Below are 10,410 nucleotides of genomic sequence, written 5' to 3'. Positions count from 1 at the left end.
CAGGTCGGACCATCGCCAATCAAGATATTATATCACTTCACACTCATCATTGCTCCCAATTAACAATTTGAGTACGTGCATTTTTTTAGGGTATTTTTGCGCAATGGGTGGGAGCACAGCTGTGCAGGAAAAAAAGCTGATAGGTTCCCCATTCCTTCTTTCTCAGAATCAGTGGATGGAACATCGCCAATCACAATATTATATCCTTCACACTAATCGTTGCTCCCAATTATCAATTTGAGTACGGTTATACCTATTGTTTTTTTAGGGTTTTTTTTTGCACTGTGGGTGGTTGGGAGCACAGCTGTGCAGGAAAAAAAAAAGCTGATAGGTTCCCCATTCCTTCATTCTCAGGATCAGTGGTGGAACCAGAGGTTGGATCATCTCCAATCAAAATATTATATTATTCACACTAATCATTGCTCCTAGTTAACAATTTGAGTACGGTTGAACCCATTGTGTTTTTTTGGGGTTTTTGTTTTTTTTTTGCACTATGGGTGCAAGTTATAGTAATATGTGTCACCGTAAAAAAAAAAACTAATAGTGTCTCCTGATTGTTCAGACACAAATATATCTGTTGAAAATAGTCTGATATACACCAGTAAATTATAACTGTGGTTTTGCTGTTCCACGGTAAAAAATCTCTATTATCCTGCTTTTGGCATTTTTTGCCGCAAAGAAAAACAGTAGTAGTGTCTCCTCATTGTTCAGACACAAATATATCTGTTGAAAATAGTCTGGTGTAGGCCCGAGAAATACAAGTGTGGTTTTGCAGTTCCACGGGTCAAATCTCTGTATTATCCTGCTTTTTTGCATTTTTTGCTGTAAAGAAAAACCGTACTGTCTCCTGATTGTTCAGAAACAAATATATCTATTTAAAATTTTCTGGTATACCCCAGTAAACAATAACTGTGGTTTTGCCATTCCACGGTAAAAAATCTCTATTATTCACCTTTTGGTATTTTTTCCGTAAAGAAAAACAGTAATAGTTTCTCCCTGATTGTTCAGATTGTTTAAAAGAGTCGGGTGTAGGCCAGAGAAATAGAACTGTGGTTTTCCTCTTCCACGGTTCTAATCTACTTTATTACCCTTTTTCCATTGATGGTGCGAGTGTAAGCTATTTTACTTACTTTACAATGGGCAAGGCGCGTGGCAAGGGACATGGAAGTGGACGTTCTGGTGATGGTGCATGCAGAGGACGGGGCCGTGGCCAAGGTGAAAATGTGCCACAACCAACAGCCATATCTTCTCGCTCCCACTTCTTGACCGAATTACTAGGGAAGCACAGAACAACACCAGATCAGTGTGAACAGGTTATTAATTGGATAGCAGATAATACTTCCAGTTACCTGGGCACCACCACCTCCGGTCTGTCTTCCACACGGTCAACTCTTAGTAGCCATGAGTCTCGACCGCATACTCCTCCTCACCCTGATGCTCCTCCCTCCCACCATGCCGAGTGTCGTCAGACAGCAACTGATCCCACACTTGGACACTCTGAAGAGCTGTTCACTGGTCCATTTCCAGATTTGTGCCCCTCGCCTGCTCCGCTTGAAGTGGTGGAAGAGGAGATCCCATGTAGAGATGCCCAAATATTTGAACAGCCACGGCCAGAGGAAGTCAACGCTGGCAATTTGTCACAAGAGGTTGACGATGACGAGACACAATTGCCAGGAAGTGAGGAGGAGGATCGTGGTGCGCAAGTGGAAGAGGAGGAGGTGGTGGATGATCTAGTAACTGACCCAATGTGGCAGGAGGACATGCAGAGCGAGGCCAGCAGCAGACAGGGTGAGGGAGGCAGAGTACCCCAACAGGCAAAAAAAAGCAGTGTGGTGGCCGCACACAGAAGGCCGGCAACAGTTCCCCGTAACACCAACACGAGGGACGTTGCCAGTACAACCTGTAGGTCTTCCAGAGTCTGGAATTTTTTTAAAGACTCTGCTGATATCCCCAAAAAGGCCATTTGTACCACCTGCCATGCCAGCATCAGCAGGGGTGACAAAACTACCAGCCTGACCACCACCAGCATGATCAGGCACATGGCAGCAAAGCACCCGACTTTGTGGGGCGAACCCCAGGGTCCATGACCAGTGTCAGCGGGTGTCACCTGTTGTGTGTGCATGGCAATCCCCTGTCCATACTGCATGCAAAGATGCCCCCTCCTCTCAGTCTTTATGGCAGTCTCTCAAGAGTGTGCAAAGCAGTCATCAAAGCAAAAGGTGGCTACTTTGAAGAACCTAGAATATAAGACATATTTTCAGTTGTTTCACGCTTTTTTGTTAAGTATATAATTCCACATGTGTTAATTCATAGTTTTGATGCCTTCAGTGTGAATGTACAATTTTCATAGTCATGAAAATACAGAAAAATCTTTAAATGAGAAGGTGTGTCCAAACTTTTGGTCTGTACTGTATGTACCATCTTGACAAACTTTGAGGAGTCCACCAAGATGGTGAGTGGCGATGACGCCATCATTAGCGTCAGCATTCCACTTGTCTGTCTTTTGCAATGCTCTCTGCAGAGAATTAAAGAGGAGGCATTGCTGCCAGAGTATGATGAAATGGATCAAGAAGCCGTAGCGGTCGATTACACACAGCCCAGCCTCATCTCATCCCAACGTGCATTGGGGGACAATGAGGGAGAGGAGGAGGAGGAAGAACAGGAGCTTGTATCATGCGCTGTAGACGGTAGTACCTGTACAACTGTCATACTGTCAGTTCAGCGTGGGTGGCCTGAGGACAGGGGGGGGGGGGGGGGCAGAGCATGGTCAGTCGTCATCTTGGTGAGGACACGGAAGTCTTGCCCGTTACCAGTCTGGCACGCATGGCTGACTTTATGTTACTCTGCCTTAACCGTGACCCTCGCGTTGTCAAAATGTTGGGTGACAGTCATTACTGGTTGGTGACACTTTTAGACCCCCGCTACAAGGAGAACTTTCACTCTCTTATTCCTGAGGTGGAGAGGTCTACGAAAATGGGGCAGTACCAGAAGGCCCTTCCTGCAGAACTGTTAAAAAAAAATTCCCATCTGAACACGCTAGCGGCAGAGGTCACAGTTCGTTGACCAACCAAGGCGTACAAGCGAGAGAGAGGCAACTCCAATCCAGCAGAGGCAGGGGAACACTGTCAACATTCTGGGACAGTTTTCTGAGACCTGCCCAGCTTACAGGCCCTGAGGCGCGGGGTACTCTCACAAGCAGTGGAAAGTTTCAAACGATGGTGAGGGAGTACCTTGCCGACCGTACCAGCGTCCTCCGTGATTCCTCTGTGCCTTTTAATTATTGGGTATCCAAGCTGGACACCTGGAATGAAATCGCTCTGTACGCCTTGGAGGTCCTGGCCTGCCCTGCCGCTAGCGTGTTATCGGTGCGTGTTTTTAGTGCTGCTGGGGTAATTATAACTGATAAGCGCACTCGCCTGTCAACTGACAATGCTGACAAGCTGACCCTTATCAAAATGAACAGTAGCTGGATTGGGCCAGACTTCTCATCACCACCAAATGACAGCAGAGTAACATAAAGTCAAATCCACTGTGTTATTTCGGAAGGTGTATTCACATGCACCGCTTCACACCCACACATGGGTATACGCTTCCTCATTTCGGCTGTTTTATGTTCTTCTCCTTATCCTCAGCCTCCACCACCACTATACCACCAGGGTGACCGTGGTCCGTGTTGCCATTATTGAAAGTTCCTCCGTCCTTATTTTTGTCAGCTTTTGCTTGGAAGGCATAAGCAAAGACTGTGGGAGACCCACTCCCCAATAATGGGAATAATATTTTTAAAATGCTGTACTGTATGGCTCTTGTAAGGGGCATTAAAAGCGTCTTGTTAAGCTACTGCGACCTCCACCACTTTTCCGAGGAGCATTAAAACCGTCTTGTTAATCTACTGGGACTTCCACATCTCTTCCAAGGGCCATTCAAACCGTCTTGTTAAGCTACTGGGACCTCCACGTCTCTTCTGAGAGGCATTAAAAGCGTATTGTTAAGCTACTGGGACCTCCACGTCTCTTCTGAGAGGCATTAAAAGCGTATTGTTAAGCTACTGGGACCTCCACCACTTTTCCGAGGGGCATTAAAACCGTCTTGTTAAGCTACTGGGACCTCCACCACTTTTCCGAGGGGCATTAAAACCGTCATTTTAAGCTACTGGTACCTCCACGTCTCTTCCAAGGGGCATTCAAACCATCTTGTTAAGCTACTGGGACCTGCACCACTTTTCCAAGGGGCATTCAAACAGTCTTGTTAAGCTACTACGACCTCCACCACTTTTCCAAGGGGCATTAAAACCATCTTGTTAAGGTACTGGGACCTCCACTTTTCCGAGGGGCATTAAAAGCATCTTGTTAAGCTACTGGGACCTCCACCACTTTTCCGAGGAGCATTAAAACCATCTTGTTAAGCTACCGTGACCTCCACGTCTCTTCCAAGGGGCATTCAAAGTGTCTTGTTAAGCTACTGGGACCTCCACCACTTTTCCGAGGGGCATTAAAAGCATCTTGTTAAGCTACTGGGACCTCCACCACTTTTCTGAGGGGCATTAAAAGCGTCTTATTAAGCTACTGGTACGTCCACCACTTTTCCGAGGGGCATTAAAAACGTCTTGTTAAGCTAGTGGGACCTCCACGTCTCTTCCAAGGGGCATTCAAACTGTCTTGTTAAGCTACTGGGACCTCCACGTCTCTTCCAAGGGGCATTCAAACCGTCTTGGTAAGCTACTGCGACCTCCACCACTTTTTCGAGGGGCATTAAAAGCGTCTTATTAAGCTACTGGGACCTCCACCACTTTTCCGAGAAGCATTAAAACCGTCTTGTTAAGCTACTGGGACCTCCACGTCTCTTCCAAGGGGCATTCAAACCGTCTTCTTAAGCTACTGGGACCTCCACGTTTCTTCCAAGGGGCATTCAAACCGTCTTGTTAAGCTACTGGGACCTCCACGTCTCTTCTGAGATGCATTAAAAGCGTATTGTTAAGCTACTGGGACCTCCACCACTTTTACGAGGGGCATTAAAACCGTCTTGTTAAGCTACTGGGACTTCCACCACTTTTCCGAGGGGCATTAAAACCGTCATTTTAAGCTACTGGTACCTCCACGTCTCTTCCAAGGGGCATTCAAACCATCTTGTTAAGCTACTGGGACCTGCACCACTTTTCCAAGGGGCATTCAAACAGTCTTGTTAAGCTACTACGACCTCCACCACTTTTCCAAGGGGCATTAAAACCATCTTGTTAAGCTACTGGGACCTCCACTTTTCCGAGGGGCATTAAAAGCATCTTGTTAAGCTACTGGGACCTCCACCACTTTTCCGAGGAGCATTAAAACCATCTTGTTAAGCTACTGTGACCTCCACGTCTCTTCCAAGGGGCATTCAAAGCGTCTTGTTAAGCTACTGGGACCTCCACCACTTTTCCGAGGGGCATTAAAAGCATCTTGTTAAGCTACTGGGACTTCCACCACTTTTCTGAGGGGCATTAAAAGCGTCTTATTAAGCTACTGGTACGTCCACCACTTTTCCGAGGGGCATTAAAAACGTCTTGTTAAGCTAGTGGGACCTCCACGTCTCTTCCAAGGGGCATTCAAACTGTCTTGTTAAGCTACTGGGACCTCCACGTCTCTTCCAAGGGGCATTCAAACCGTCTTGGTAAGCTACTGCGACCTCCACCACTTTTTCGAGGGGCATTAAAAGCGTCTTATTAAGCTACTGGGACCTCCACCACTTTTCCGAGAAGCATTAAAACCGTCTTGTTAAGCTACTGGGACCTCCACGTCTCTTCCAAGGGGCATTCAAACTGTCTTCTTAAGCTACTGGGACCTCCACGTCTCTTCCAAGGGGCATTCAAACCGTCTTTTTAAGCTACTGGGACCTCCACGTCTCTTCTGAGAGGCATTAAAAGCGTATTGTTAAGCTACTGGGACCTCCACCACTTTTCCGAGGGGCATTAAAACCGTCTTGTTAAGCTACTGAGACCTCCACCACTTTTCCGAGGGGCATTAAAACCGTCTTTTTAAGCTACTGGTACCTCCACGTCTCTTCCAAGGGGCATTCAAACCATCTTGTTAAGCTACTGGGACCTGCACCACTTTTCCAAGGGGCATTCAAACAGTCTTGTTAAGCTACTACGACCTCCACCACTTTTCCAAGGGGCATTAAAACCGTCTTGTTAAGCTACTGGGACCTCCACTTTTCCGAGGGGCATTAAAAGCATCTTGTTAAGCTACTGGGACCTCCACCACTTTTCCGAGGAGCATTAAAACCATCTTTTTAAGCTACTGTGACCTCCACGTCTCTTCCAAGGGGCATTCAAAGCGTCTTGTTAAGCTACTGGGACCTCCACCACTTTTCCGAGGGGCATTAAAAGCATCTTGTTAAGCTACTGGGACCTCCACCACTTTTCCGAGGAGCATTAAAACCATCTTGTTAAGCTACTGTGACCTCAACGTCTCTTCCAAGGGGCATTCTAACCGTCTTGTTAAGCTACTGTGACCTCCACGTCTCTTCCAAGGGGCATTCAAACCGTCTTGTTAAGCTACTGGGATCTCCACTTCTCTTCTGAGGGGCATTAAAAGCGACTTGTTAAGCTACTGTGACCTCCACCACTTTTCCGAGGGGCATTAAAACCGTCTTGTTAAGCTACTGGGACCTCCACGTCTCTTCCAAGGGGCATTCAAACTGTCTTGTTAAGCTACTGGGACCTCCACGTCTCTACCAAGGGGCATTCAAACCATCTTGTTAAGCTACTGCGACCTCCACCACTTTTTCGCGGGGCAGTAAAAGCGTATTTTTAGCTACTGGGACCTCCACCACTTTGCCGAGAAGCATTAAAACCTTCTTGTTAAGCTACTGGGACCTCCACTTCTCTTCCAAGGGGCATTCAAACCATCTTGTTAAGCTACTGGGACCTCCACGTCTCTTCTGAGAGGCATTAAAAGCATCTTGTTAAGCTACTGTGACCTCCACAACTTTTCCGAGGGGCATTAAAACTGTCTTGTTAAGCTACTGGGACCTCCACGTCTCTTCCAAGGGGCATTCAAACCGTCTTGTTAAGCTACTGGGACCTCCACATCTCTTCCAAGGGGCATTCAAACCGTCTTGTTAAGCTACTGGGACCTCCACGTCTCTTCCAAGGGGCATTCAAACCGTCTTGTTAAGCTACTTGGACCTCCACGTCTCTTCCGAGGGGCATTAAAAGCGTCTTGTTAAGCTACTGTGACCTCCACCACTTTTCCGAGGGGCATTAAAACAGTCTTGTTAAGCTACTGGGACCTCCACTTCTCTTCCAAGGGGCATTCAAACCGTCTTGTTAAGCTACTGGGACCTCCACGTCTCTTCCAAGGGGCATTCAAACCGTCTTGTTAAGCTACTGCGACCTCCACCATTTTTCCAAGGGGCATTAAAACCGTCTTGTTAAGCTACTGGGACCTCCACCACTTTTCTGAGGAGCATTAAAACCGTCTTGTTAAACTACTGGGACCTCCACGTCTCTTCCAAGGGGCATTCAAACCGTCTTGTTAAGCTACTGCGACCTCCACCACTTTTCCTAGGGGCATTAAAACCGTCTTGTTAAGCTACTGGGACCTCCACCACTTTTCTGAGGAGCATTAAAACCGTCTTGTTAAGCTACTGAGACCTCCACGTCTCTACTGAGGGGCATTAATAGCGTTTTGTTAAGCTACTGTGACCTCCACCACTTTTCCAAGGGGCATTTAAACCGGCCAGTTAAGCTACTGGGACCTCCACGTCTCTTCCAAGGGGCATTCAAACAGTCTTGTTAAGCTACTGGGACCTCCACTACGTTTCTGAGGGGCATTAAAACCATTTTGTTAAGCTACTGGAACCTCCACCACTTTTCTGAGGAGCATTAAAACCGTCATGTTAAGCTGCTGGAACCTCCACGTCTCTTCTGAGGGGCATTAATAGCGTCTTGTTAAGCTACTGTGACCTCCACGTCTCTTCCAAGGGGCATTCAAACCGTCTTGTTAAGCTGCTGGGACCTCCACGTCTCTTCTGAGGGGCATTAATAGCGTCTTGTTAAGCTACTGCGACCTCCACCACTTTTCCAAGGGGCATTAAAACCGTCTTGTTAAGCTACTGGGATCTCCACGTTTCTTCTGTGGGGCATTAAAAGCGTCTTCTTAAGCTACTGTGACCTCCACCACTTTTCCGAGGGGTATTAAAACCGTCTTGTTAAGCTACTGGGACCTCCACCACTTTTCCAAGGGGTATTAAAACCGTCTTGTTAAGCTACTGGGACCTCCACATCTCTTTTGAGGGGCATTAATAGCGTCTTGTTAAACCACTCTGAACTCCACAGCTCTTCCAAGGGGCATTGATATGTTGTTTTTAATTAACTCTAACCTCCACGACTCTTCGAACGGGCATTGCAGTTCCTCTTAATTTTTGGCAGCTTTTTCTTGGAAGGCATAAGCAAATACTATGGGAGACCCACTCCCCAATAATGGGAATAATGTTTGTAATATGCTGTACTGCATGGCTCTTGTAAGGGGCATTGCAAGCTCCTTCGTCCTAATTTTTGGCAGCTTTTGCTTGGAAGGCATAAGCAAAGACTATGGGAGACCCACTCCCCAATAATGGGAATAATGTTTGGAATATGCTGTACTGCATGGCTCTTGTAAGGGGCATTGCAAGTTCCTCCGTCCCAATTTTTGGCAGCTTTTGCTTGGAAGGCATAAGCAATGACTATGGGATACACACTCCCCAATAATGGGAATAATGTTTGTACTATGCTGTACTGTATGGCTCTTGGAAGGGGCATTAAAAGCCCCTCTTCCGAGGGGCATTCAAACCGTCTGGTTAAGCTACTGGGACCTCCACGTCTTTTCCGAGGGGCATTAAAACCATCTTGTTAAGCTACTGTGACCTCCATGTCTCTTCAAAGGGACATTAAAACAGTCTTCTTAAGCCACTCTGAACTCCACAGCTCTTCCTAGGGGCATTGAAATGTTGTTTTTAATTATCTCTAACCTCCACAACTCTTCCAACGGACATTGCATTTCCTCCTAATTTTAGTCAGCTTTTGCTTTTCAATGCAAAGGCGAATACTAAGGGAGACCCACTCCCCAATAGTGGGTAGAAGGTTTTTAGTACGCTGTAATCCACGTCTGTTTCAAGGGGCATTGCAGTTCCTCATAATTTTTGGAAAGCCTTCCATTCACTGTTTAGGCCAACAGTGTACAGGAGACCCAGTTGCTATAAATGAAAAAAACTGTTTAGTTAAGGCCCTCTGACCTCCATGTCATTTCCAAGGTACATTGGAGTGCCTCGAAATTTTTGGTAGGCATTGCACTCACTGTATGCCCTATAACTGTGTAGCCAAACCGCTCCTTTTGTTACAGAAACATATCCTACAAGACATATGTGGTTGACTGGCCTGATATTGATGTGAATGGTCCCTGTTCCACCTGCTCTCCTTTGCCACCACCTCATCCATCATTCATCACCTGAAGCTTTGTTTTAACGGGAGTCATAGAACTGGGATAGTAGCAGGAAAACATCCAGCAATCCTCGGAGGAGGTAGGATATGCGCCAAAACGCTGACCACCTCAGGCCTTGCCGCTACTACATACATGCGCTTGCATTCCAACAAAACAAAGCAGATGCTAACTTGTATCATCATCATGGTCCTCACCTTGGCACTCTCAACTCCCCTGATGGAGAAGCCAGGGCCCACCGGAGGAGTCTGGTTCTCTGGTGGGCTCGTCCAATGCTGCCCTAAAGCAGGCCAGGCTAAGAAAAGTGTGTGGGGGGATGTTCCAAGGAGAAATAGGGGCGGCTGGGGACCGTTTATGGACACCCGGCTGCCCCCAGGCGGCTGGCGACCGATTATGGACACCCGGCCGCCCCCTGGCGGTTGGGGACCGAGTGTGGACACCCCGCCCCCGGGCGGCTGGGGACTGAGTATGGATACCAGGCCGCCAACGCTGCCATGACATGGTGGCCAAATTCCGCCTCCACATGCCTAAAAGGCCCAATTTCAAGTGCAAGCAAGCAGTATGGTATTGCAGTCTGGGGGTGGGTGGGTGGTTGGCTGCATATTTGCGCTTGCATTGCAAGGAATGGGGGAGGTACAATTGAACCCTGCCCTGGGACAAGAACTTGCACGGGGATAGTTGCAAGTCTGCATCTTCTGATGCGGCAAGGATGACTTCTGATGGGCACACTTTTAGGCAGTGACCGGGGAGTCAGAGATGCTTCCAGGGGTCTTCCCCATGCTGTCTCCATGTCTTTTCAGCACTGTATGCATGTGTCACACAGCACATGGCCAGATAAGGTTGTAAAATGTTAAAATGACATTTCCCGGTGAATGCATTTGTCACGGTTGAAGCAATACTAAAGTGCAAAAACGCATTAAAAATGCTACTTGTGAACATAGCCCAAGGTGTGGAGGAG

The sequence above is a fragment of the Phyllobates terribilis genome, unplaced genomic scaffold (assembly GCF_046119375.1).
Source record: "Phyllobates terribilis strain yellow unplaced genomic scaffold, ASM4611937v1 Scaffold_353__1_contigs__length_1967111, whole genome shotgun sequence".
Lineage (NCBI taxonomy): Eukaryota > Metazoa > Chordata > Amphibia > Anura > Dendrobatidae > Phyllobates > Phyllobates terribilis.
Note: the sequence above shows the minus strand (reverse complement) of the source record.